General features: G+C 39.1%; 1 protein-coding gene across 1 annotated transcript in view; it reads right to left on the reverse strand.

Annotated features, from left to right (window-relative positions):
• spon1a (spondin 1a) overlaps window positions 1-5,362 on the reverse strand; it is a 149,353-nt gene extending 143,991 nt beyond the window's left edge. The window contains exon 1 of the mRNA XM_034680712.1: window positions 4,985-5,362. The gene's annotated coding sequence lies outside the window, so the exon portion shown is untranslated. The remainder of the gene's footprint in view (window positions 1-4,984) is intronic.
• Between the last annotated feature and the right edge of the window lie 7,057 nt (window positions 5,363-12,419).

Raw genomic sequence — 12,419 nt, forward strand, 5'->3', positions numbered from 1 at the left:
TGAAAATGCCTCTATTTTCCAGGAAAACAGACCCACGGATGACACTGAAAGCTCCTAGTGTTTCACAGTGCAAATCATAGATTGTATTAATTATTAATGTTGCCCCAGCAACATCTCCCATTTGTTTCTCAACATATGTATGAAGTCTTGTTGGTTTTCTGGAGCCACAAATTGTGGTATTTGGATTAAAGCTCATTAGCTGGTGAATGAGTTAGTTTAATCTGGTGTTAAGAGTGAGATTTTATTAAAGCTGGGGCTGACTGAATGTGTTTATTCATCGGACTGAATAAGCTTAAGAGCTTGTGAAAAGTGGGATCACTGCTGACTCACCAAAATCACTGGTGAGTGAATGTCAAAATAAAACACAAAATAAGTCGTACTTTAAAAAAAAGTACTCCCAACACTACAGTCTGTCATGTTGAGGTAAAATGAAGAAGGAGGACCCAGATACAACAATAAAGAATTTAGAAACCAAAACTTACTGAACAAGAATACTGAACACACTGGAACACAATACCACTAGAACAGAGAAACACGCAGGTGGGGTAGACAGTGATCTGACAAGAGACAGGGGAAACAGAGGAACTAAATACACAGAGTAATTAACACAGGTGTGGAGCACAGGACACAGGTGAAATTAATGAGGGTAATCAAAAAGGAGGGAAACACACAAGGACAGAAAGTAAGTAAACTGGAAACAGGGATCAGGCCTACAAAACAGAGAACACAAGACAATACTAAGGCTATGTTCACACTGCAGGCAAAAGTGGCCCAAATCCGATGTTTTGGGGGTCAAGTGACCAGTTCAGATTTTTTAGAGGCAGTGTGAACACTCAAATCTGGCCCAAATCAGATTTCTTCAAACAGATTTAGATCACTTCTATATGTGGTCTTGATTCAGATACAGATCTTTTTTCTTTTCAATTCGACCTCAGTGTGAACGGCCAAGGCGGATTTGATGCGCATTTGATATTTTCACGTCACTTTACAGCGACACACGTCACAATTCTGACACACAATTCCCTCAATGGAGGGACAGCGAGGTCTTGGACCTTATAAATATATGGGGTGACACTTCCATACAAGCAAAGCTTGAGGGTTCATACCGTAACAGGTCTGTGTCTTGGCTAGAGCTGCTGACAGATGTAATTGAAAGTTGCCCTCGACATCCGGAAGTTTTGAATAAACCCTGTCTCTGTGAAACTATTAACGTCGCAGACCCACCACTCTTGACTCTGTGTCCGCATCCACATAGACCTTTCAATCGTATTTGCGGCCACAGCTCCGCAAATAGCCGAAACAAGCCATTTTTCTTTATACTTGACCTCCTCCTCACCTGGTCATTCATTCTCCGGCTCCCACTGCACAAAAACTTTGTAACAAAGGCGAAAATGCTGACTTCCTCCATGTTTACGTTTGTGAAACAGCTGCATGTGACGTCATTGTTACTGTTCTTTTGCGCATGCGGGGCAGTTAGGAGCTGCAAACAGTTCACACTGGAATCAGATACAGGTCACATTATAGATGGTAATATGAACAGGCAAACTAAAAATCAAATCTGAGCAAAAAATCTGAATTGAGCATTAAGCCTTGCAGTGTGAACGCAGCCTTTGAAACACAAGAAAGTACAAAAAGAGACATGGATCACAAAGGATAATAACTAATACAGAATAAACAGGAAAGACCAAGGCATGAACACAAGCAAAAAACTAAACTAAACATCGACTCATGACAGTCTGCCACCATCTTTTCCCCTACAACAGTTAATGTCCTCATGCACTAGCCTATAAATAAAAAACGATGCTGAATTAGCTCAAAAGTTAGGTAAAAATATAAATCAAAATGTACTACAAATTAATATACAGAAAAAGCTTGAGCTTTATTTGATGAAATACAGAGAAGGACATTTTATTGGTTCAATATACTCAAAAAAAAATGAGAAAAGGACATTAGTGCTACAAACACGATGACATTGTGAGTTGGTTGTGATAGTGTCTAGCATCTATAGTATTTATTTAATTAAAATGACCAGCTCTATTACAGTTGTCATGGCCCTCCAGGGGATGATTGCCTAGTTTCTGCTCCAGTTCCTCGACAAAGGGGCCAAGCAAACCCAAATCCCTGATGGCTATTACACTTACTATAGTCTATTGCCTCATACAACCCCACTTAGAAAAAACAGAAATATCCCTTGAAGTATCCACCAGACTGCTAGTTATTTTCATACCTGATACTCATGAAACTGTATACTTCGGCCTGGCGTGAATTTTGGGGGTCATACTTGGATTGAATCCTTCTAGGGGATTAACCTCTGCTCTCTTGGAAAATGTGGGGTTTTGTCAGAGGAAGTGCCATGAGGGAAATTTTAATTTTGACATGACATCTCGCCATGAAACTTCAAACACTCACTTACTGGTAAGTGAAAATAAGTTGGAGAACACGTATGACTTGGTAATCATTAAATTCACAGTGTGCTCTCACTTCATGTTGTGTCCAATATACATTGCTCAAAAAAATAAAGAGAACACTTAAAAATTACAATGTAACTCTAAATCAATCACACTTCTGCAATATCAACCTGTCCAGTTAGGAAGCAACACACATTGTGAATCAATTTCACCTGCTGTTGTGCAAATGGAACAGACAACAGGTGGAAATGAGAGGGAATTACCCTCTCCGATGCCAGTTGACATTCATTGTTGTAAGGAGTGCATACAGGCACGTGGATGCCACACACACTACTGAGCCTCATTTTGAATTGTCTTGAGGAATTTCCACAGAAGTTGGATCAGCCTGTGATCTGATTTTCCACTTTGATTTTGAGTATGCTTCTGAATCCAGACCTCCGTGGGTTAATGATTTTGATTTCCACTGATCATTTTGATGTTATTTGGTTCTCAACACATTCCACTTTGTAATGAATAAAGATTTTCAACTGGAATACTTCATTAATCGTGATCTAGGATGGGTTGTTTAAGTGTTCCCTTTATTTTTTTAACAGTGTATATAAGAGTTTAGATCCATTTTGACTGTTGACTCTTTGTCAGATAAAGACACGGCATTTGCAGCAAACTCTGGGGCACAGAGGTGCAGGAGTCCATTGAATGCTGCTTGCAGACCTTGTATATCTTGAATTTATAACATTTTATACAAAAAAAAATTCTCGTCCTCATCTTATCTTGTAATGAAAAATGCAACAACCACATTAATACCATGGCCAAAAAAATACATTTTTTATGTTATGTATTATCTAGTATCCTTACATAGCCTCCTTGATTAAACAGAGCAAATAAACTCCTCACCTGTGGGACATTTTTTTTTTGCACAACTTGCATTAAGCGGTCTATGAATATAACATGAACTCAGATATGCTTTCCTATAGTTTTTAGAAATATTTCACAAGGACAAGCTAAGACACTATTGCTGCCTGCTCAGGTATGAACTTTTGGTGACTTTGCTCAGCATTAGGGATTAATGAAACTCCACCAAGTTGAATAAGTGCCTATTTACCCAGAGAGGGGAGAGGGCAGTAACCTAAATACTGCTTGTTTTGCAATTCTGTGTGGGCCCAAAACTCCTACAAAAGGGGATGGAAGAAAAAAAAAGGAAAACAAAGTAGAAAGCTGCAGAATAATGTCCTCTATCTTTCTTTGCCTACATAGAAGTCCTGCCTCCAAGTAACACCATTTCTGGTTGTGTGTACTGTGATTTACCGAGCAGTGGCAAAGATCCATTAGCAATGAAACAACATAGCCTCTATCCAGGAAGTGATTTATGTATTCAATAAGCTTCCCTGGCTTCCATTCCCTGCTGCCCCTCATTTCACTTCCTTATTCTTGACAGCAGCGGTAAGAAAAGCAGCAGGATGGGAAGTGTATTCTGACAAGCAAAGTGTCCAAGGTGGGTGAGGATACAGCTCCACCATGAACCGGCTCTAATGGCAGTTCTCTCTGGTTACTTTGCACTGGTAACACAATGGATGTCTTGAAAAACTCCTGCAGAGTTGTGCAGATGCACAGTTAGGTAATTTTCAAAAGGCTGTAAGGCAGCAATGCTTCATGATAACAGATTTTAACTCCAACTGAAAACACAAGGGAAGGAAGCTGCTTCATTAATAGTTCAGGCAGTAACAAAGAATTTATTGACCCAGTCAGATTGCTTCAGGCTTCATGAAGTGTTGTTAAATGTTTCTAAAGTGTAGACATTAAAAGTGCTTACACACCATTAGTTCAGTATATTTGATCTGGACCATGAAAAATGATATATTTTTTTCATTTTCATTTCAATTCAGTACTCTCAGTACCTCTTTGGAAACCAAATAATGGTTGTAAGGCATACATTTATAAGAAGTGTGTGTCACTAGTGCATTATGGACAGCGCGATGCCAGACATATATGGGGAAATAATCAAATTCAGATGATGTACAGTGCGACCAGTGGCGGCTCAAGACCTTTTTTTTTTTTGCTGGTGCTTTGAGAGTGCTCATCTTAACAATGAAAGCGCTCTCACATATAAGATATTTAAATTAATGATCTGCCAACATGCACACAAACACACCAATGCGCTTAAACGCACATGGGCACAAAAACACCTTCGCACAAACGTACCTATGCGCAGACACGCAGAGTCGCTCACAGACATGTACCAAGGTACCTATAATGTATTCTATGTAAAACACAAGGTGGAAGTTTCAGCTGAAGGTGAGCAAACGAGCCTGCCTACAAACAAAGTTATGAATATAGAATTACGCGCCGAGCAACTGAGCCAGTGACAGGGCCTGCATACACGCAACAAGCTATACATCGCATTTTTGCTCAGATACAAAGATCAAACAAAATCAATAGTGTTCCATTATCCATCATTTCATTAATGAGTAACGAATAGGAAAAAGTGAGCCACCAGGAATTCAAAAATGTGCCTCAACTGCCAAATGCATTGAATTTACGCACCAGGAAAATACACACATACACACATACGCACTTACTGAGAACTGAAGTCTTTGGCGATGCCTGATTCCTCAACAGAAAGTCCGGGTCCCCTTCGTTGTCCCCGTCCTTTTCTTAGTCCTGGTCAGTGACTAACACTTCTTCCTCAGCCCAATTAAACAGCACCAGAATACGCCTTACTTGGATCAACATCTCTCTCCTTTGCTGTTTTGAACTGCAGGAACATTCATGAAATACAAAACGATCCATTGTGATATACACTGTTGCTAAACAATCGAAAACTGGCGGCTCAAACTCAAAGTAAGTGAACGTAACGTCAAAGTTCAATGCGTGCTGCGCAATTGGCTGAAAGTGATCATCTGATCTGATTCGCATTTTAATGTTTTTTTTTTCCGAGGGAAAAAATGTATTCATGATGACGTGATTTAAACTGAAATAGGTCTCACATGTTAAGAGAACTACATTCAACATGTAATTAAACTTTAAAAAAAAATTCGGGGTGCTGTGCCTATTAAAGAGATAGCTTGAGCACACCCAAGGCCCTCACTGGCACCGCCTGTGAGTCCTACACTCTCCTGAACCGGTGCTCACAACATCTTATTAAGGTTAACAGAACGTGTTGGTTAGAGAAGCATCCTTATGATAAAATATAATGGAGGTCTTAAGGCAGCGAGTATTGTTGAGAGATGGTCTAACATACTTTAATACTTAGTTGGTTATAGGCTGGCATTCAAGAACAGACATACTGAGGCTGCAACAGAAATGGCAATGATGAACCTGAAACTGAGTGAGGAGAATAAAGGACAGGAGGGAGGGCCTTTAAGGAGACCTGGACAGGAGAGGAGAGAGTACTTAAGAAGACCATATAGAACCAAGCAGCCAATTCCTGCTGACTCCATGAATTTCAAACAGCTGGGAAACTCACAGAAGTCCTTAACATACGGTATCACTGAGCAATTAATCTACAGAGAGAAAGTATGGGAAGGACAACAGAGGGAGGAAAAAAGAGCTGGCAGAGGGGGTCAAGAAAGTAAGAAATCAGCAGAAATGGTTTGAGGAAGAAAGAAAGCTGCTCACAGTAACACCCATTAATTTCCCCAAAGACAGGTGTTGGCGGATATTAATCCAAATAACAGAGCCAGGCTTTGCCAGCTTGTCTGCTACTACCCCATCCAAAGCTCTGCATATCCCATCCAGCCAAAGATGCTTTCAATTAGAGCTGAGACAGAAATGTAATTTAATGGCCAAGCTACAAAGAGGAAACAGCCTGCTTTTCACCATGAAATAGCTTCCAACCTCGCTCAAAATTTAGCCAAATTTCAACCTTATATATCTGAGCCTAATCAAAGCGCTAAATAAGAGGCACTGCTTGTGGCCATTCATTTCAAACATATACAGCATCACTGTGTGATTTTATTTTAACTTTGAATTATAGTTGAAATTCAAGAGCAGGGACAAGTTATTAAGAGATAAAGTGTATATGATTATGAATCGACCCATGATCTGACTCAGTGGACCATTCTGTTACAGCTTCACCAGCAGGAGCTCTATAAGCAGCAGCAGCTTTATGATACATCCGAGCCCAAACTCACAGCTGTCTATTGAGCCAAATTAGACACTTGAGGCAATAATCCCTCTGATAGCATGGGAGAGGGGGCTTAAGTGGTTTTACAGAGCTGTTTAAGGTGGAACCATAAGTGTGCTGGTTTGGTACAGCAGCTGACAACTGCAAACGTTCTGAAACAGTTTAGACTGCAAATTCAGAAACAGTGCAAAAGTCTAAAACAAATGCAATGACTGAAACATGCTGCAAATGAAAAGCCATGCTGCGGAAACCTACTAACAGTAAATATAATGCAAATGTATCAACAATAAACAGTCAAAAAATCATGCAAAAGAGGTACATTGCTTATCCTTTGCATTTGTTTTGGACTGCTGAACATGTTTCTGCACTATTTTCTGTCTGATTTAAAAGTGTAGCAAAATAGTGAGAGTGTATGTGTGCTCACACCTGTGCATATTTAGGAGCTTATCAGCTTCCTCTCAGTTCTTTGTTGAGTTGCAGAGAGCTGCAAAAATGATATTGTTCTTGGATTGGACACTGCCTTGGTTTTCCAAACCACTTGGCCACCTGGCAATAAAATCATATATAATTATCTTTATTTTAGTTGCTTTACAAAAAGCCTGTTGCTTTCTCAGTACACCTGCTTTAAGAAAACCGTGATTTACAGGCAGTGGGTGGCACAGTGTTGCAGTGGTAAGAAATGTTAAATCACGACAAAAAGGCTCTCAGTTTGAATTGCTGGGACCTTTCTTTGTGGAGTTAGCATGTTCTTCTAATGTCAGCAAGCAGATAGTGCAGTGAATTAATTCACATACATGGACATTTAAATTATGCCCTATGGTCTGCAGCATAAACTGTGCTTTTGAAATACACTGTCCAAATGGTGTAATGAAAAGACCTACAAAAGTAAGCTCATTCAAACACCCCTGTGATGTTGAGGATAGGGCTGCTCACTTTCAATCTTATGGTACTGGCTTCAAATCCCATGAAGAGATTCCACTGTGAGTTGAAAATGAAACAGTTTCCTTCAAATGTGGTTGAGCTGTGCTTTTAAATCACCACAACAATGTGGTGGAATGAAAAGACCGAGAAAAGCATGCAGTGAAAGGCAGCTGTGTTGTAATGTGGATATGACAGCTGTGGTTCCATGCAAGGATCCTGGGATCAGGTGGAATATAAAGACTTCCAGAAGAAGGTGTGGTGTTGAGGATAGGTAACACGTTGTTGTGTTTTCTGAATTGTTGTGTTTTCTGAACACACTGAAATGTTGAAATGTTTTGCCCTTCAGAGCCACCATAGTTTATACTGTCTTAAAACAAAGTGAAACAAACCTCTGCTGTTGTAGATCTTAAGCCGTGTCTGTGGTCAAAAGTAAGAAGTGTCCTGCAATAAATTCTTTAGCAAAATCTCACATAACTTTCTCAGGATCCTTCAAAACTTTCCCCGGATAAGGCTTACATTTTTTTCCTCCTTGTCCTCTAAGGTTCTCCATAAAAAAGAAAGTTGTCCTCAGTGTAAAACTGTTTTCTAAACCTGGATTTCACCTGCATGTGCATTCGCATGCCATCTTGGTCATAGTTTCTGCCAGGATGCCTAAAGAGGCACAATAAACTGTGAGTTTTAATTTGAAAGATTTAAAGTACATGCAAGCAAAGTGTGAAAGGAGTGTAACATGCTGGACATGCAAAAGAACCAAAGAAGAGAAGACAGGGAAGACCTCAAGCGTTAACAGACATCTGTCCAGGATGAGCCATGGATAATAAGTGAACTTCTTAAGTTGCTTTGACTGTTAGCCTTCTAATGTTAGCCCCTAAAGTAACTCAACTACTGGTTCCAACATGTTTGATTGGTTACATTTTTATTAATAGTGGGTTGCAGGTATTTCAGTGTTAATTCGACACCTACAGTGACCCCACCACAGTCAATCAATCAATCTTTATTTGTACAGTGCCAAATCACAACAAATGTTATCTCAAGATGCTTTTACAAACATAGCAGGTCTAGACCATGTTCTATGTTAAATTATTAACAAAGACCCAACATCAAGACAGGATGCAATCCAGTCCCCTCTTACAGACAGGATTCAGTCTTATCTCATCTTACTCTACCATGAGCATTGCACCTCACAGTCTTTATCTATTAACAGCAGCAAGGGAAAACTTCCTTTTAACAGGCAGAAACCTCGAGCAGAACCAGACTTGTGTTAGACAGCCATTTGCCTTGACCGAGATGGGGTTGGAAAGAAGGATAGAGAAGATTAAGAGAGAGAGAGAGAGAGAGAGAGAGAGAGAGAGAGAGAAATGAGTCTGAGTGAATCAATGAGTGTCTCCCTATTACGAGAGTTGCGTCGTGTATTTACACACAACATACACTGCTGTAACTTCATTGATAATCTTAATATCCTCAGACACAGCAACAAATGTAATGTTAAATTGAATGTGTTTTCTACATATCCAGAAAGACCCACACACTCAATCAATGTTTAAACCCTTCTTCCTTATCAACCCAGACTCAGTTCCTTCCGAGTTCTTTCAAATCTTGTTGAAAATGTGCTGTTTATATATTAAACTCCAGGATAATAGGGCTTTGAAGGGATGCTTTGCAACTAATAACTTGTCATGCAGAGGGAATCTATGTACAGTATGTAACCTTATTTTGATATAACTGTCTATCACACTCCTTCCCGTAACCTGCGTTCCTCACATGCCAACCTCCTGTCTCCACCTCACAGAACCAAGCACCGAACCTGGGGGGACAAAGCCTTCTCCATAGCCCCCACCCTCTGGAACTCTTTCCCCACTCATATCCCAAACTGTTCTGACCCTTCAACATTCCAATCTCTATTAAACACTAATCATTTTAAGTTAGCTTTTAATTTGTGATTGTATTGTTGTTTTGTTTGATTTGTGTTCCTTGCTTGTATTGATTGTAACAACTGTACAGTGTCTTTGAGTTTTTGAAAAGCACTATATAAATAAAATGTATTATTATTATTATTAGTAGTAGTAGTAGTAGTAGTAGTAGTAGTAGTAGTAGTAGTAGTATTGCTATTATTATTATTATTATGATTATCATTGTTATTATTATTATCCCAAACATACACATTGACAGAGCCGGGTGTGTAACAGAGCAGGGGTTTCTTTTTTAAATTCTTTGCCCTTTTTAATACTGTGCTAAAGTGTTACACTTGGTTTAGATGGTTAACACTTTTTATTGAAATCATAAACTGACTAAAACTTTGGCATATGTTTTACTGCTTAATGATATATAGGCTCAAATGGCATTGACAACCTTTGTCATTCAAACCTTTCCTTCTATGTGACAGCTTTTGATTTAGGATCAGAATCTATTCTAGCAATATCAGCCCAGTATTTTCAATTGTTAGATTTTCATTTTCTTTTAAAGGTTTAAAAAAACAGCATGAAAACTGTTCCAAGCAACCAGATAATTAAATTCAAACAGTGTTATTCAGTAATAAATGACAGAAATCACTTCCACGTGCTTAAAAAACTGAGTAATTAGAAATCTGCTGGGATAAAAGGTGTAAATATTGTACCGTCTATTTTTTCTTTCACAACACTGCAGCTAACACCCAGTGAGTTAATCATTTGAACAGGACAAAGAGACCATTCCATAGACAATATGACAACACAAACATGTTTGTGAAAATTGGTCTTCAACAAAATAAGTTTTTTCAGCAGGAGATAAAGGGTTATTGTGGCTTGATTAAAGACCAATTTCTGAACTGACAGGAAAAATTACAGTCTTGAAGTGGGCAGGCTTATGCATGCAGATGAACTTGATGTTATATTCTGTGGAAAAAATCCTCCAGCTCTCTGACTTTCTTCAGCAGTAGGATATGATAATGCTACAGTGATGTGTGATTAAGTGTCTTGAACATCCCCTAGTGTCTTCAACCAGCTACTACAAAAATTGTGGGGGCAGCGGAAGCAGCAAATGAAAAGGTTAGACTGCAAGGGCCGTGAAGTTATCTCACAATTATGCTGTAATGCTGATACTAAATCCTGCACAACGTTTCACACTCAGAGTAACCGGGTCAAAGCAGCTGTCTGATCATTTCTCGAGGAGGTGGACGGCTTACGTGGAGTGGAGTTTGCTGTGATGCACTGACCAGAGGGAGTAGGCAGAGAAATAATCAATAGAATTACATGAAATAGCGGGCTGAGGCACAAAGAACTGCTGTTATGAAAACCCCACAGGTTCATCTATTTAGAGCTCAACTGTGCTGACAGAAAGAGTTGCAAAGCTTTATTTACTGTATGTTCATGATTCATTTTAACTGGAGCATCTTCTTCAGAGGCATGACAGACAATAAGATAATTTTAATATTCTACTCCACTGTGAAGTTCAGAGGCGTCTCTGTTAATGAGAATCAGTCAGTCTGGTTCTGTGTCTGACTTTCAATGCACCACCTACTGAGTTCACATATTAAAATGACACCAGTTGGGAAGAGTTCACTCAGTAGAAAACAATGTGATACTTCATCCATATAAAATGATATAGACAGACAAAAACAAAGTTTTCTTTTGTTATATTTATTGCCATTTGATTGTCTAAGTGTGAAGGAATTTTTCATCTCCTCATTAATATCTTGTATCTCATAACATGGCAGAGAGTCTGCAGTTGAAAATCCCCAGGCTTCAGACGACTGTATGAATCCAGATTGAGAGTGATGTGAAAGTGCAGACTCTCCTGAGTATCAGAGAGATACGATACTTTAAGTGTCGCAACAGATTTCTTCATCTGTGTTGTCCTCTCTTGGCCCGTCCTTGCACTGTCCATTGTGGTAATTATCTCATCACTGCTCTTTTGTCTGTACAAAAAGTCTCCACTATAATTAGCCTAAGTAGCCTTTATTATAGACAATGAATCTTAAGAGTTAGATCACATGTAATTACAGCTGCCAAATTAGGCTCTAACTATCCACACTCTACCTGAGAGAGAGGACATCAAACACAAGCGCAAGTCATTTGAGTTGTACAAGTTCATTAATTAAAAAGGGTACTTATCATGAGATGGATATAAATGGAGGTGTAAGACATCAGCGTGTCAGGAGGAGTGTGAAGGGTTGCTGAGGCGTTAACATACTAATTACCTTTACAACAAAAAATCAAACTCATATCATGATGGCTTTTTATTTTCCCTGAAACCCTCTCCCCCTATTTGAAAAACTCATATACAACAACTCAGAGCAGATTAAGAATGTGGACCAGATTTAAAGAAACTGTTGATGAGGGTTACAGCTTAAAGCTAACTTCTGCTTGTAAGAGCAAATGTTGTGTATTATGAAGTCATGACAAAGGGTTACAGCTGTTTCTCATATGTGTTTCTTACAATAAAATATTTGATTAGTAATATCCTTTATTTGTAATGAAGTAGCCAAATAATAATGAAATTAATGGTTAATATTCTGCCTTCATTTTTTGACTGAAATTATTATAGCTATGAGTTTTAACATAGACAATTAGAACCAAAGGAAGGGGGAAAAAAGGTAAGACATTTTATCTGTGACGTAGCCAACGCATGGCTACCATGATCAAATGGTCGAAGCCTGACCATTTGATTTTCACTGTCTTCCCCCGAATGTGAGGTATGCGTTATTTTGGTGTAACATATCCTGAACAATGACATGGCCACTCCTTTGTTTTATGGTATTTGTTTTCATGTTCATGCAAGGCTGTACCCCCTGTGCCTGTGCAAGTGTTAATTTGACTTCTTAATAAGGATATGTAACTCTAGCTGCAAGAGGGCATTGTTTGCATGGCTTAAGGCTGAGCCCTGGTGGGTAAATGTTGAACTACACATTATTGATGGGAGTTCTGGCTCTTTTTGTTGATCAGATCATTTGGCTCTGCTCAGCATTGAGCCGGCTCTGTCAGCACCCAAAT

Source organism: Notolabrus celidotus, chromosome 3 (genome assembly GCF_009762535.1).
Source record: "Notolabrus celidotus isolate fNotCel1 chromosome 3, fNotCel1.pri, whole genome shotgun sequence".
NCBI lineage: Eukaryota > Metazoa > Chordata > Actinopteri > Labriformes > Labridae > Notolabrus > Notolabrus celidotus.